Consider the following 13,177-nt stretch of genomic DNA (forward strand, 5'->3'; position numbering starts at 1 on the left):
TGAGAGAGAGAGAGAGAGAGAGGGTGGGAGGGGGGGTCTGCTGCTGTCTGAACTTACAAGACAGCATGCTGACATGCTCTCAACCCCCCAAAAACCCACTCTCTCTCCCCCCCACATACACACAACACACTCCCTGTCACACTCCACCCCGCTCCCCATTTGAAAAGCACGTTGCAGCCACTTGCATGCTGGGATAGCTGCCTATAATGCTCGGCTCCCAATGCCGCTACAAGTGCTGCAAATGTGGCCACGCCAGAATGCTTGAAGCTGTCAGTGTGGACAGACTGTAGCACTTTCCCTACTGCGCTCTACGAAGGCTGGTTTAACTCAAAGTGCTCTACATCTGCAAGTGTAGCCATGCCCTCTGTCTGGGCCCAATCCTTTCCCCTGATACAGTTCTTTTTAGTTCCAGCTTAGGTGGTAACTAGGGGATTTCTCATAACTGCAGCCCCCTTTCTTCTGTTCCACACCATTTATATCTTTGGCACATGGAGGGAATCCTTTATCTCCCTCTGGGTTCCCACTCTTCCTTCTAAATGGAAAAGCCCCAGGTTTAAGATGGATTCAAATATCGGGTGACATGTTCACATGTCACTGTAAGACCTCATTCTTCATTACCCACAGGCTGGCCCCAGGTCCACAAGAAGGCTTATAGGTAAATAAACCATCTACAGCCAATTGTCCTAGTTGATGGGTGCCATCAAGATTCTAAACCACCATTAATGGCCCACACTTTGTATAATTACAGTAGGACCTCAGAGTTAACTTCGTATTTCTAGTTTTAGATACAAGAACGATACATGCATACAAATAGGACAAACACACACAGTAGATTATAAACTTTGTAATGGTACCTTGCAAGAGACCTTTTGCATAAAGCATTATATTCACATTCCAAGCATATTTTCAAAAAAGCATATGGAGTGTAATATCACACCTGTAATAAAGTAACAACAGATTTATTAATTGGAAAAAGAAACAAGAGTTATTTACAAGGTTAAAGCAGGTAAACATACACACACAAATGAGTTACAGTCTTAGGATCCAAAAAGTAACAGAAGCTGCTGTAATGTGCAAGCTCTATGTGTCCTTTAGGGCTAACCCAAGCTAAGCAACTTGGGGATCCCTTGCTCATGCTTAGAAATGTTGCCCTCTCCAAATTCCAAGCAGCATAGTGATACAGAGCCTTCTGGTCAGGGATTTTATTCCCTTCCCCCAGAGTTCAAACTGTGATGGGACATGCACATACCCTGGTCCCCTCTTCCTGGGTGTGCGGGGAGCAATCAACAAAGTCTTTTGTCCATTGATGTTCCACAATGGTTCATCTGGCCTTCTTTTGCTGGGCAGAAGATGCCACCTCTTATGTTAAACTAGTATTTCACACTAGGTAATGCTTCTCTCCTGGTTTGGGCATGTTCCAGTTTTATAGCAAACACTTAAATCTTAATTTATAACATAGGTTACAGATATTATAAATGAGATTAACGCATGCAGCAACCCACACGCATTTCATAAAGACTAAACACATTCTTATAAACTTAACATCTATTTTAATATTGCTAACACACAAGTGAACCAGACTGGTTTCCAGCTATGCATTTGTCAGTATTCAGTGATGCCTAGGGGCCTTGGCATGAGCTAGCATCTGGTCTGCCAGTGTCATAGAGCAGACAAGCAGTTGGTTGAGACTGGTCTTATTGGTGGCTCTGGCTCTCTGACTAGTAGGGAACAGAGTCCCAGAGTACTCCACCGAGAACACCCAGCCATAAAGCCCCCAACACTTTCATGAGGGCAAAAAAGCACTTGGCCTTAAAGAAGGGACCTGGTATATCATGATCTGAGCTCAACCATCACACACTTTTTTAGGGATCCCCCAATTGCATATGCTTGTCATCCCTTTGCTGTGGGCATGGAACTCACTTCTCCTTCTCAGCCTATCCCACCACACTTTTAAACAGCTAAAAACAGCACTTTCCTCATTTGTTTTTTCTAGCTTGATCCCTGTTGGTCCCAGACTTGGAGCCCTCCTCCATCCCCTTGCTCCCGTTTCAGATCCTCTCCCCCCCCCCCCCCCCCGCGCCCCTCATATTTGTTGTTCTTCTCATTTGAAGTTCTGGGAACTGTTTTAACAATGCTCTAAACTGTGTTTTTGTTCCATTATGCTGTGTTGCTCAGAGCACCTTGCCAAGGGAGGTGGTTTATAAATACTATTATTATTGTAAAGATGTAATCCTGCAAAATAATGAAATGTGGCTGACATGAGTAGACTTTGAGCCATACATAGTTCTAGATCTACAGAAGGAAGCTGAGAGCTGGGTATACTTGTGTGCTCTCATTCTCTTCCGGGGCCCCTTAGCATAATAAAATGTTTCTCTGATGATCCGTTCATTTAACCAAGCCTGGGGAGAGTTTCGTCCCATTCCCGTCCTATTAATAATGGAACAGTGAATGAGTTTAAAGAAAATTAGGCTCTGTCCAACGATGTGCATTTTCCAAGATGTTCTCATTGCTGCCCTCTCATGCTTGAAAGTAGACAAGCACCTGTCCTAGTTACGAGGGAAGGTCTAGCTGCAATCAAATGGCTAAATTCACCCCCCAGGTCTATGCAAGCCTCTTCCAGTGGCCATAGGAGGCCAGCCAAACGTGGGTGTGCTGCCTAGAGAAAAGGCATGGCCAGGGTGATGGAGAATGCAATGATTCAGTGCGTCTGCCTCCATCAGCAAGTACCTGTGGAGTTGGCAGTGTGGTTTCAAGCTTCCCTTCCCTGGCAGAATCCTCAGGGAAAATAGGAAGCCTCAGCATCGCCTGTCCTCCCCGCCGGGTAAATCCCCACTCCAACACAACAGGACCAGACTGCGGCAGGAGAACGTAAGGCACATCGGGCTGTGCCAGATTCAATCACTCTGGGTGCAGGAAACCATCTCCCAAATGGACAGTCTGTCTTCCCTTCTGTGGTCTTGCTAGTTTTAAGCTAACCTGAATTAACCCAAAGTAAGAGTGCCCACCCAGCCTTTTGCACTGCAATTGGTTTAAAATCACGCCTTTGAGGAGACCTCCTATATGGACTTCCCCACAGTCACCCTTGCCTTTGTAGCCTCTCTATTAGATTATTGCAATGCGGTGTATGTAGGAGAACTCTTGAAGCTACAGCCGGTACCGAATGTGGCTGCCCACTTTATTAGGGAGTGATAATGTCAGACACAGGCAGCATCTAACGCTCCTCTTTTGTCTTTCCTGAGAACAATTCCGAAGCGTCGATGGATCCACCATGCGCTCTGGTTTGGATCCTGAGTATCTGCGAGACCGTCTTTCTCCCTGGACTCTGCCAAGAAGGCTGCGATCGGATGAGCGGCTTTTACTAACAATCTGTAGGCGTAGCTGTCTCTACCGTTTATAGAGATAAGGTTTTCAGTGGAGGGTCCTCAGGTCTGGCATTCACCTCCTCTTCTACGCATGATTGTGAGTAAGAACTTATGGGGGGCGGGGATCCATTTTGTTTGCTAGTATTGTAGTTTGTATTCACTTTTTGGCATACGTGCCCAGAGACTGTTTCCATGGGTGCCCTTTTTATTAACTTCCACACAAACAAATGCTACTCTGCAGGGGCGTTGTGCACGCTAATTAACGTCTGTGCAGTGCTTTGAGATACTCAGATAAAAGAAACCTATGTAAGGGCAAAGTATTGATCCTGTTATGCGCACTAGCCTTATTGTGGAACTCCATGGGCTTCTTCTGGCTTAAACATGCGAAGGAGGGAGCGTGTAACAGGAGTCTCACTCTTCGTCGCCCATTAAAATGGCGCGTGAAGGGGGAAAATCCCTTGTATTTTGCTGTATTAAAAGATGTATGTGATAAAATCAATTCTCAGGATTCCAGGCTCGGGATGTGACATCTGGAGGCATCGTCAGGGATTGGGACGATCAACGACCCCTCAGGGTCTTTTATTTTATTTTTTGTGAATTACTTTTATAAGGGTGAGTGGCTTGGACTAGAAAGGGGTTTGCGAGACCACAGCCACGCACGGGAGTGGTGTTTTACTCCACAGCCAGTTCTACCTTAATGCGGCCTGAGAGGCTGTTAATGTATGTTCAAGAAATGTCGTTTTGTAACCCTGCAAAACCCAGGGGCACTACTTGGTTCGCTATTTTATTGGCAACAATAAAACCTGGAAAGAAAAGGAGCCTGCGTTGATCCAGATACCTTGAGACTAACTTATGAAGCAGGATGTGTTTATGGGGACTTGGTTTGCTGGGACAGGAGCCCTGAGAAGCCGCCAGTACTGGTCATTAAGAAGAGTTTCTTGCCTTAAGGTAGGCTGCGCATGCCTGATTCAAGCCAATACCGCAGCTCTTTAGTTTCGATTATGTCACGATCGTCATTTAGAGCAGCTTAAAAAGAAAAGGAGTACTTGTGGCACCTTAGAGACTAACCAATTTATTTGAGCGTAAGCTTTCGTGAGCTACAGCTCACTTCATCAGATGCATACTGTGGAAAATACAGAAGATGTTTTTATACACACAAACCATGAAAAAATGGGTGTTTATCACTACAAAAGGTTTTCTCTCTCCGCACCCCACTCTCCTGCTGGTAATAAAAAAAAACAACAACCCAAACCCTTCCGCGGAACAAGCAAGGAGGTGATTGGCTCCAGCTGGATTGATTGAAGTGCTGGTGTATTGGCAATATAGCAGAGCCCTGTCCGCTGCCCTCCCGTCAGGCGCCCTTGCCTCCGCTCTGCGCTCAGACAAGGCGAGGTCTTAGGCACTGGAGCTCGGGGGAAATAGAGAGGTGAAGAGGTTCCTACCTGGACGCTGGACATGTGGGGCGCTATTCCAACTGGGTTAACCATTATCGTTCGTTCCCCCGCCCTCTCTATGATCCCCTCCCACCAAGGCTGTCGGTGAAGGCGAACTAGGAAATCATATGTCTGGCTGCCTCAATTACCAAACGCGGCGCAACTGACTCGAGAGCATCTGCTCTTTGAGCCAAGGCAAACACTGCTGCAGCACGATTAGCTCCCCAGCTCGGTGAAATCCTTATCAGTTTGGAGGGTAGAACGCACGATTTCCTTTGAACTTCCTGTTTACCAGAAGCACACTCACTGAAGGACATCTTAAAGTCTTAGGAAGACCGGGGAAGAGAGAGAGGGACTTAGCCACGGCCACAACACACAAGAGGAAATACGGTGACCACGGCAATAATTTCAGGCACAAGGGTCCCAGAATGGTCTTTGCAATGAGCATGGGGCAGTGGCTTCTGTTTTGTTTAAACCACCATGCAAACTTTCCCAGAAGCCTCGAGCCTTTATTTATTGATGAGAAATTCAAAACATAGCGTGTTTCCAATATGAATATGCGAGGCAGGAGGTCAACAAATTTTGTACCGTCTGTACCAGCTGGTGATCCGTATAGTATCAATATGTGAAAGCATCCAATCACCATTCTCTTCGGAGAAAATCAGGAAAGCTAATCAACTGAAAATCCACTTTAATGTAATAAAGCTACTCTGAAATAATAACACACTTTCATGTTCGGTATGTACTGAGAAAGTAACGCGTTACACCACTTAGCCACGTTAATCCCTTGATACAGGCTCACAAACGCCTATAATTGGAAATCTCATGTAAACGCCGTCTCTTGATGCAATTCAGATGTGTTTCTATGTAAACAGAGACTTGGGCATTATAATAGAAGCAGTTCTTCAGTCGGGAATTAACTTGTGCGACTGCGGCATTGCTTATATTTACTCGTTTATGACTTTCTTTCTGACTTCCCTTAGGCGTTAATTTGTTAGCCACCTATTAAGATTAGTACATTTGACAGCGCACACTGTGATTACCCTATCCAGGGTGCGAGTACAATTTGTAACGTGGGAGTTTGGTGTGGGATCGCTTATAGGGCACTTCCCACGCAAACGGTCACTTTTACATCGCTTACATCAAATTGATGAAGTCCCGGTTATTGAGAGTACAGGTAGGACAGATGCTCTGGTGGGAACGAATGTTACACACGTCTCTCATGCCACCCCTCCCTAATGAAGATAAATAGCCGGGACTTAGGGTTTGTTTGTGTTTGTCCTGTGTTTCGGTTTCCCCAAGGTGGAATAAATGGAGCTGAGTGTAGAAAAGGAAACGATAAGAAATGCAGTGTGGGGGAGCTGACGTTAAAAGCACCTGCCGTCGGCAGTGCAGACAGTGTCACTCGTTTCGTGACTTTACCCACGCGTGCAGGGTTCGCTTCTGGGGTGGAAAGTTGTTGCCCCCGAACGCGCTGTTCTGTATTTTGCTCACTGGATTGCAATAAGGAAACCAGAGTCACGAACTGACCAGAGAAATCAGAAACCCTTGTAACAGTGCAGGGACCGGCCCCTCTGTTACGGGTTCCCCTCTCGTCGATGGTCCGTTGGAAAGGACTGGCGTTCCCGTGTGTCTCGGGGCTAACGGGGGTGAGACGGAGGCCAGCTATGAACCCTCCTCGGGACCAGGTCCGAGCCAGGCGCGCTAGCGAGCCGGACAGTGAGCTCCAGCACGTGCGGCTCCCGGGGCAGCCTGCTGCCCCTGCGGGGTTGGGCGTGCGGCATTGGCCACCCCGAGCCCCACATGCCTCTGCCTGGCACCCTCGGGGCGGCGTTTTGACTGTTCACGGTGCTTGGGGAGCACAGGATTCAACGCCCCTCGCCTCTGATTCTGGGGCTGTTTTTCAGTCTCTCCTGAATGAACACTGCCCAGGGGCAGGTGTCATGTTTTCCTACCCGAGCTGCCCCTTTGTGGGGACGCTAGTTGCGCGAGATTACCGGGGGGGGTCGTTATCTGGCCCATTAATTGACCACTGGTGATCGAGGATTATTAATTCGCATTGAGCTGTTCCTCGGGGGAGGGGCGGAGCCGTGTCCCTGGCACACAGTGCGGGGCACTGCCCTGCCACAGGTCGACCCCAGGCGCGGGTGATTGCGTGACTGGCCAGGCGGAGCGGCGAGAGAAACCCCCCGCTCCGCAGGGCTCTTTGCCCAGCGCTGCTGGCGATGTTTTAAATTCTCTTTCCACTCTGCTTGGGTACATTTGATATCAACACGACTCTGTGCGGTTCAAAAGAGCTGTTGACAAGCAGACGGGATATCTCAACGTCGAACCCTCAGGCGGGAAACAGCTTCTGTGCGCTAAGAAAACGAGGTTTGTCTCTTCCAAGGAGCTGCCGTAGCAAAAGTGCACTCTGCTGGGCACCTGGTGCCCCCCTCCCAGTAAATCGGCTGCCTGCACTAATGCCATGAGCAGACACCGTCTCTTCAACTCGACTCCCTCCCCCGCTGCACACCTGGGTTTTGCCACCAAGACTTAAAAAACAGAACCGATGATCTCCCCTCCCTAAGGACACTGGACCATAGGAAGTGCTACAGTGCATCAGACCAGCGGTCCATCCAGTCCAGTGTCCTGGCTCTGGCAGTGGCCAAGATCAGATGCTCCAGAGAGGAAGGTACCAGAAACCCCAGTAGGCAGTCATGGGAAGACTTGTCCATGAATCAAAGTTTCTTCCTCCCTCCTCCGGAGTCAGAGGTTTGCTCATGCTCTGAAGGGTAGAGTTCATATCCCTTCCAAACCTCTCCAGTGTGTTCTGTTTTGGCTTTGTTTGCTTTTAAATCCCTGGGGGTTTTGTGATCCAGATGCATTTCTAAATAGGCTTTTGCTGAATGCAAATTAGCCTTTACATTTATGAAAAGGCTTCCACTGGATTTCACTTGGATTAGTATTGGCCTGTTTAATTTTTCATTTGTTAAAAATAAATCCCTTGAGAGAAAGTCAACGCATTTCTTCGGGGGGGAGACTCTCATACAGCCCCAGACCAAGGGGACGCTTTCTGAGAGGATTCTGGGTTGAGTGACGTGCGAGCCTTTGTTTGGCTGCTGTTTCCATTCTTTTTAATGTAAGATACCCAAGATGTCAGATTCTGTGACAGTTTGATTAGAAAGGCTAAAATGGAAAATAGGTGTCACCTAAAGGGCACGTCCCCAGTGATTAGGCTTCATGTAATTCATCTCCAAATTGAGGGAAGAGCTACTAATTCACCTTTTGGAAACCGATTTCTGTCTGCCTCAATCTTTTCAGATGAAAAAGATGAATTATGGCTACGGATGCTAGCTCCCTCTTCATGACTTGGCTATTTCTTTAGCGTTTATATTGTTTCAACCCTATCTGTTTTAGCTGGGTTCTGCTGGAAACTAGTTAATGTGATTAATGAGAGGCCGGGAAGAAGTGACACACATTTACGGGGCGAATGTTAGTCTAAACTTTAAATAAAGAAAAGTTTGGGGGTATTGAGGAGTATCCAGCCCGTCCTGTTAAAAGCGATCTCGAACGCAAAAAGATAAAATTCTTAGGGCAAAAATACATACATAAAAGGAGCCTGCATATTGGAATGAGGTGATCCGCTGTTGATTGCGGATGATTTGAGGCGAGTAGGATGGATGGATGGACCTGCTTCCTTCTGCAAAGAAGGAAAAAACTGTTCTGAAAGGCTGAGCCGTTCGATTTCATTTGGCTTCATTCTCTGAATTCCCAGGTCGCCCTGACACGGAATCTTTCCTAACGTGCACTTGTTTTTAGGTAACATAACAGCAAACATACACTGCTAAGGCCGTAATAAGCCAGTTGCTGCCTTGATTCTACCCTCCACTCACATTTCTGGAGTTCGATTTTGCAAAACGTCAACAGATTTGTGTTGAACCCTCATGGAATAAACTTCTGGGTTTCCTTACTTCGGAAAAGAAAGCAAACTGCCCCAGTTGGTGAGTTTTAGCCCCTGGACAAAAATAAAAAATAAATGTGGTTGCTCAAATTTATCAACCAGTCCCCATGACCAGCTTTTCTTTTGTGTCTGTGTTTGTTTTCTCAAGACCTAAGCAATTTTTAATATACTATATCCTTCCCGCTTAATCCCCCTCGTTTATTGTATAATTACAGTTTCAAAATGATTATGTAATTAAAATCATGTTTCACTGCTGCATACTTCAAAAGGAAGGCAACCTTCCCCAGCATTATTTGCTGGTGATGTAATAATTTCCCTGTGATATTTAAAATAAACACATTAGTTCAAGAATTCTAAACATGTCTGAAAGTATATAGTGGAATTGATTGGCATAAGGCGAGGTTGTAAAGCAACGGTGAAACCTATCACTAGTTTAATATATTTCTATGCTCCCATGCAGTGTAAATTATAGGATAATGGGGTGCAGGCGATGGTAAGCTCTGTTTATATAATCCATTTCTTCACACAAGTTCCCATTGCTTTTCCTTCCCTTTGCTGTATGTGGTGGTTCTCTGATCCTACTGACCTCAGCCATGTGTTTTCACTTTTTCTTCTGATCTCAATTCCATGACCAGCGGGGAATAAAATACAAATTGAATAGTAACCATTCACAGGCCACTCTTTTCAAACTGTTGTTAAGCCCTCTTTGTCTTGTCTAGCAATTGATAGATAAATGTGTTGTATTTTACCCAACTCTCTCTCTCTCTCTTTTTCTTGTAAAGCTTTGTTGCCTCACTGGCTTAGCCCATCTTTTAAAAGAAAATAATTTCATCAGGGCTTGTCACCAAAATGGACCGTTCCCTTCCTTTGCAGCTCAACGGGGTGATGGCTAAGCAGTGGAATTTAAAAAAGAATGAGAAGAAAAAAGGAACAGCCCCCACATTGGGTCGGTATATTCCCAGCATGAGCGAAGGTTAATTTTAAATGGGACTTGTTTCCTCTACGTGGTAAATAAGGTGCTCCCCGGGTTGCATGCAGATACTTTCTGAAAAGAGGAACGTTAAGTGCTTGAAAAAGAAAAAAACTTTTCCCTTGCCCTTCTTTCATTACAAACCTGCTTTCTGCAGCGTTGGGAGAGGCCAGGGCTGTTTATTCAGCTTTTCTTGAAAACGAACAGCAACTAAGAGAAGTTTAAACAATCTCCTGTTATTTTTGGGCTTGTTTTTCCAGTGGTCTCCTCCCCGACTTCTTCCCGGGGTTATAATGCAAAAGAAAATAATTTTGGAAACCCATTATTCCACAGGAAAACATTTAACCAATCCCATGCTCTCTGTTTGATCAAAGAAACAATTGCACGTGAAAGTTTCTTTTGTCCTGATGTAAACTGCAGAATAATAATGATTATAATTATTACCAAATTCTCAGCGCATTGAAGCCTGTTTCGAATAATATTGAATAACAAAAACTTTGCTCTGTTAATCATGTCACTTTAACAGACTACCTTGATCCAGCTAGATAAAAGTCTGATTTCCTATTATTAACTAGTTTTAAAAGAAGTGATTTAAATGAGATACTTTAGTTAGATCTCCATTTCCAAGGACTCTTGCAAATGAGCAAACATTGCAGCAGAGCATCGGTCTCTAACCAAAATAAGCCAGATTCTTGTGCGAAAGATAAATATTTTGCAATCACATTTCTAAAACTGAAATAGGTAAATCAGTCAGACACTGAAATTAATAGTGTAATGAGTTTTGGAGACGAAATTAAACAAGAGTAACACTTTTTTTTTTTTTTTTTTTAGGCCACGTGTAATCTGCCTTTGGAATCTGGAACAGAAGTCGCATCGATATGGTTTCGAAATATGTGCAAACTAATATGAAATTCCTTGTTGATGGTGAATGTTGGAAGTAAAGCCCAGTACCTGTAAAATGAGCCCCTGTCTATCACATGCTTCATATTAAACTTTCATGCAGTTTTCCTTCGCTGTTTTTTTTCCTGCTAAAGGGTTCTTATAAACTTTCCTTCGTTTATTTAGCCTGGTTTTCATTGCTGCAGTTTTGCATGGTTTGCCTTTGTTTAGTTTATTAACCCACAGGGTTACTTTAACTAAATATTTGGGCTGAATACTTTGGAGTTGGATTTCAACATTTTCTAACAAAATTACTGAGTTTTTTGAAGCCACACAGAGAACTCTGTGTTGACTTGATTAGTCAATTTAACAGACTATGGGGAAAATAAAAATAAGAAACATACCTGATGTATCCCCTGTAATGAGAAATTGGACTGAAAGCATCTCTTATTTAGTATTTTAGATAACATCAAGGCTGAGTTAATTTTCAATAACATTTTAATAGAAATGTCAAACTTGTAACACCTCTGCCTTTGCCTTTACTGGGTTGGGAAAGAGGCAGTGTCCCATTCATGTGCTCAAGGTACTGTTTTCCCAGGCCCTAAAATAATATACGCTTCCCTTAAGACAATATAAAGGAATCTGTGACAGAGAAGGTTAGTGCAAGTGCTGTCTGTTTGGTGTGTGTCAGCTCAGATGGAGGCGTGTGTCCCCCCTCCCCCCCCCCCACACAAAAGGTTCTTATTACACACACCCTTTCACATCAGGCTGGCCTTTGAAAGCATTCTTGTTTCAACTGTTTTTCTGAATGGATAAGTATTGCACAGCTATAATGTTATTGCGTAATAAGTCACCCAGTGGAACCCATCTCCCTAAAGACGTGTCAGTTACACATACACACATGTTTGGGGCTGTGTCTTGGTAGGGCTGTGTAGGGCTCTGCTGTACAGCTAGCAACCTAGCTCGGCTCAGATCGGCTCCAGGCCTGAGCCTGAAACCTGGGTGGTCGTCTCTTCATCTTGTGAAGAGCTGGGCGAGCTTCACGCTGACAATCCCATCTGGGAACTCACAAAAGGTTCGGGGGCGGGGGCGGAGCTCATCAGGGGGTGAGTCTGAGAGGAGGGAGAGCAAGGGGCATATTGAGGAGCAATGGGGCAGATTCCAGAGGGCCAATGGGGCAGCAAGTCAAGCTCAGGGGCCACTGAGGAGAGGGGGGCAAATGAGGGCAGAGGGGGCAGATCCAGAAGGCTATGGGGCAGTTGCCTGGACACAGAATGGAGGCAAAGGCAACAGTTCAGGCAAGAGCAAGTGAGCAGGCTCAGAGGGCAAAATGTGGTAGTGAGGACAGAAGGGTAGAATAAGGGGACGAGGGAGCAGTGGAGATTCCCACTCATGGCATCATAGTCCCAAGCACGGCCAGTGCCCATACTCTGAGTGTAACCTACCCCCTCAACCACTCAGCCGCATTTCCATGAGAAATGCCCCTTATGCTTTTCCTAACTGCTGAAATATAGTGTCAGAGTAGTAACCAGGAGAGTCCGTTCCAAAGTGCTGCTGTTTTAAATAAACAAGAATCTCCCCATAGTGACTCCTAGTTGTTAGGGATGAAAATCATTCAGCTCTGTGTAGAGTGCCAGCAATAGGCCTGAGAGTTAATGGGTGCCTAGTGCTGGACCTCTATGCAGGGGTGCACTTCATCCTACGGTGCCTCAGAAGCTGAGTTTCCTTGACTATTGTATTTTTGTTTTCAAAAGGGGATGGTTACCACCTTCATTTCCAAAGGTTCCCCCTTCCCAGCTGTGATGCTCAGCAAATTCTGACTATTCTGCATGTAAAGTCAAGAGAGAGCTTAAAAGGACCAGTGCCAGCAAAGGACAGGGTGTATTTTATTGCTAACATGCCATGAAAGGACTGTATTTCACAAATGTGAGCTCACACTCACCACTATAAAAGAGGCTGTTTTTAGAAATGTAAACCAAACAAAAAATCACTAATTATTGTTGATAAATAAAAGATTATTTAAAAAACTCACCACAAGCAGATCTTTGATCACCTGTAAGAACAAGAGACTTCGTTATATCTTCTAGAGACATGCTCTTGCCAATCTGTTTTCCATGGAAAGCACTCAGATTCTTTGGTGATGGGCAGTACTACAAAACCATAAGGTAAGATACATTTATACATGTGTCCATAAAAAAGGAAGTGTCTGTCCCTGGTGTGGTGTATTGAAAACTGTGTTAAAATTGAAGGCTGTTACTTTCAATTTTAGGGTTTTTATTTTCTGGTCCTGCTTGCAGGCTAGAGTTCTGTAGGGAAGCAAGTTATCTGGGCCTCGTGACAATTAGCAGACTACCAGCAGAAAGTAAGGTGGAGTGAGTTCTGCCTCACTGTTTTAGAGAGCAGCCTGCTTTGTCTCACTCTGGTTTGGGGTTCTTTTGAGTTATTGTTTTGAATTGTAAGGAAAAAAAAGTAGTATTACACTGCAACCTTCCAGCAAAAGCACTTATGTTTTTATCTAACTTCTCTGGGTGCATGCCAAGAAACATAACACCTTGCTCTAGGCAATTCTTGACAATTCCTTAAATCTCCA

The 13,177-nt window shown here is 45.1% G+C and overlaps 1 long non-coding RNA gene across 1 annotated transcript; it reads left to right on the forward strand.

Annotated features, from left to right (window-relative positions):
• Window positions 1–7,343: 7,343 nt before the first annotated feature.
• On the forward strand, window positions 7,344–11,247 carry LOC122466017. Its single transcript, XR_006291212.1, has 4 exons — window positions 7,344–7,469; window positions 8,597–8,778; window positions 9,521–9,684; window positions 10,540–11,247. It is a non-coding gene; the product is annotated as an uncharacterized LOC122466017 (long non-coding RNA).
• The last annotated feature ends 1,930 nt before the right edge of the window (window positions 11,248–13,177 follow it).

The sequence above is a fragment of the Chelonia mydas genome, chromosome 5, assembly GCF_015237465.2.
Source record: "Chelonia mydas isolate rCheMyd1 chromosome 5, rCheMyd1.pri.v2, whole genome shotgun sequence".
NCBI lineage: Eukaryota > Metazoa > Chordata > Testudines > Cheloniidae > Chelonia > Chelonia mydas.